The 2,968-nt window shown below is 59.5% G+C and overlaps 1 protein-coding gene across 1 annotated transcript in view; it reads left to right on the top strand.

Annotated features, from left to right (window-relative positions):
- Positions 1–1,119: 1,119 nt before the first annotated feature.
- Positions 1,120–2,968, top strand: part of SINHCAF (SIN3-HDAC complex associated factor) — a 32,081-nt gene continuing 30,232 nt past the window's right edge. Inside the window, exon 1 of the mRNA XM_006086756.3 lies at positions 1,120–1,252. The gene's annotated coding sequence lies outside the window, so the exon portion shown is untranslated. The remainder of the gene's footprint in view (positions 1,253–2,968) is intronic.

The raw sequence follows: 2,968 nt of genomic DNA on the forward strand, positions 1-2,968 counted from the left end.
CCAGCCTGTTGGCGTTGTGTTCTCAGTATAAAGGTATTTCACAATAATTCCATTTTTCATTTTTCACTTATCAATCTGAGAAGAGTAGTTACTTCCATTTTTCTTTTTTCTTTTTCCCCCCTCCCAGGGCAAGAAGCGTTTGGATTGCTGGTTTATTTATATATTCCATAAGGGAAAGTCTGCACTCCACTGGCTACTTTTGCAATTCCCAAGACCACCAGTTAGTGGTATTATTTCTGGATGAGTGAAACGCCCTTAACAAGCAGCTGGGGGAGGAGTGCACAGCCCCAGGTCACTGGCTTTCCACCGACTAGTCTTTTAGGAAAGTGACACGGGTCCCACGGAAATTAACAACCCTTTAACTCGGACAGGCTTGACATCTTCAGGCCGAAGTGGAGATGAAAAATTGGATTCGTATGGGTTGGGTTACTGTTTGAGGAGGGCAGGTGGGAGTTAGTGAATGGATAGACTATCAAATGGGGCTTTATTAAACGAGTCATTAAAATGCACGAGAAAATAAACCTCTGCTGACTCCAGAGGATTAAAAAAAAAAAGCTTCAAAAATCCAACTTCAAACAAAATTTAGGAAACGTAGGAGACCTATCAATGCAGTCTGGGTGCTTGCAAGACCACCCCCTGTCACCTCAGGCCAGAACCTGGGCAAAGGTGTGAACTGAACAGTTTGCAAAACAGCTTTCAACACGACGTTTCAACGCGAACTCTCTTTGCGCGCGATCTGGGAACTTCGGGGTGGCCAGCACGTCCCGCAGGCTAGCGTTCGCCCGGGTGGCTAACCTTTCCGCCTTTCCCACCCCGCCACGCCCCCTTCGCCGCCGCCTCCATCCAGGAGGCGTTTGTTTATGTGACGTCATCCGTAGTAAGCAGTCCCCGCCCCTGGGTGCCTCCGGCCGCCGCGTTTCCCGCGCCGCGGCGCTTCTCCCCTTAAAAGGACAATAGAGGCGCCGGGAGCGCGCGCGGCCGCCGGGCCTCCTCGCCTCACCGCCCTCGACGCGCGCGCGCCCGTATGCAAATGAGCTCGATTCAGGAGAATTTTGTCCCGGGAGCCGCGCGTGCGCAGAGGGAAAGCGGAATCTACACCTTCCCGGCCAGCGGTAGCAACTGCAGAACTGCAGGAGACAATCTTTCTAGACAAGGCAGTTGAGGAGGAGGGAGCGAGTGGCGGGGGGGCTGGCCTGACGTGCACTCCGCGCCTCGGGAACGTTACTGCGCGTGGAACGGCTGTTTTGGGAAGGTGAGTGACTCTAACCATTACTCCGGTGCAAAACTCTCCCTAGGCTTTGATTTCAGAGTGGCTTCTTTTTTTTCCTCTCTCATTTCATCGCCCCCACCTCCCCCAGCCCTTCCACACACACACAAACGCACAGGAAGTTTTGTCTTGGAGATGGCATTGCGGGGAGCGCTGTTTTCGTGATTCCCCAGACCCCCGATCCTTTTGTATCCGCGCGTTTAGTGTGTCCCTTTTCACTGGGGAGGGGACCGGAGGCAAACCGAAAGTCTCGGGGTGGGGGAAGTGAGCGGAGCCTGGGAACGAGCGCGGAGTCGCTGGAGTTGGGGCATCCGCGGTAAAGGTGACAATGACTTTTTGTCAGCCGCCGCGTTCTCGGGCGCCGAGGAGCCCCGTGGCTGGAAGGCCCGAGAGGAAAACAACTCGCTGGCAATTGCGGAGGGGCCCCCGGGCCGGTGCGCGGTGGTGTGGGCGCGCGCCCGGGAGTGGTCGGGCTCCGCGGCTGCACCTCGTGGCTCAGTTCGTGGCAGCAGCCCCTAGCGCGTGGGGCGAGAAAGGTGGACCCTAAACGCCCTTCGCGGAGAAACTTAAGTTGCCGTGTGCACTCGCGAGCTGGCGGGCAGGAGGGGGGTTTAAAGCGGCCTCTGGGTAGGTGCCGGGGTGGCCAAGTGCACGCGGCGGGGCGTTGTTGGCCCAACTCCGGAGGGAGACGGATGCGACAATGAGAGCAGCACGCGGCCGCCCGCCCGCAGCCCGGGCTCCCCCCGCCTCGCCGCCTCCGGACCGCGCCCCAGCGGCGCTGCCGCCCGCGGTGCCTGGGGAGCCCCGAGTGGAGTTGGCCATGTAGTCACCTGTAGCGTCGCGGTGGGCGCCGCGGCCAGGGCTCTCCAGGGCCAGTGTGTGCACAGGCTTAAGATGGCCAGTCCGAGACCCTGGACCTCGGGATGGAGGCAGCCGCGTTGCCCGCGCCCACGCGGCGCGAGAACTCCGCGCGGCACTGCTTTTTTGTGCCGAACATGACAGACCACGTGCTCGGAGCTGCGACCTGGTTTTCGTCGGAGTGTCCGGCTCCAGGGCAGCAGGGAGATGCGGGCGCTGTCGCGTCCGGCCGCCCGGCAGGACCATGTGATTTGCTGATGATGGCGTCCTGCCAGTTTAAAAAGCAGAGTGAAAGTCGCCAACTCGCGGCCGGTGCGGGGCGGGTCACCCGGGCGTTTCTCATCCAGGACGGGGCGAAACTTGGGGTGACACGGGCCTGCAGCCGAGGGGGGAGGTCGGGAGGACGGGGCTCCGGACGCGCGGGGTCCCGAGCCTTCCCGGGGTGATCGCCGAGGGTGTCGCCCCAGGGACACCATCCGACATCCCGAGGCTGCACGTAGGCAGCGCCGGGCTGGACAGAAAACAAAGAGCTGCATGTGTCCCTGCGTACCCCGCCGACTATCACAATGGATGCGGGCGGAGGGCCGGTCGGTCCGGGACACTTGAAGTTCAGGGCGACATTCGGGAGGGGCTTTAGTCTCCCTGCGCCTCCCAGGTTAAACGTTGCCGCTCCGCTTCCTCTGGGTGCCCTTAAGGCCAAATCGTGTAGATGGAAAGATCTACATGACTGCGAGAGGATCAATAGCGCCTAGCAAAGTCGTCATATTGCGTAACAAATGACGGGAGAGGGCACCAGTCAAGCATATGAACAGATTTCATCCCAATATAAACACCCAGAACACA

This window comes from Myotis lucifugus, unplaced genomic scaffold, assembly GCF_000147115.1.
Source record: "Myotis lucifugus unplaced genomic scaffold, Myoluc2.0 scaffold_30, whole genome shotgun sequence".
In the NCBI taxonomy this organism is placed as follows: Eukaryota; Metazoa; Chordata; class Mammalia; order Chiroptera; family Vespertilionidae; genus Myotis; species Myotis lucifugus.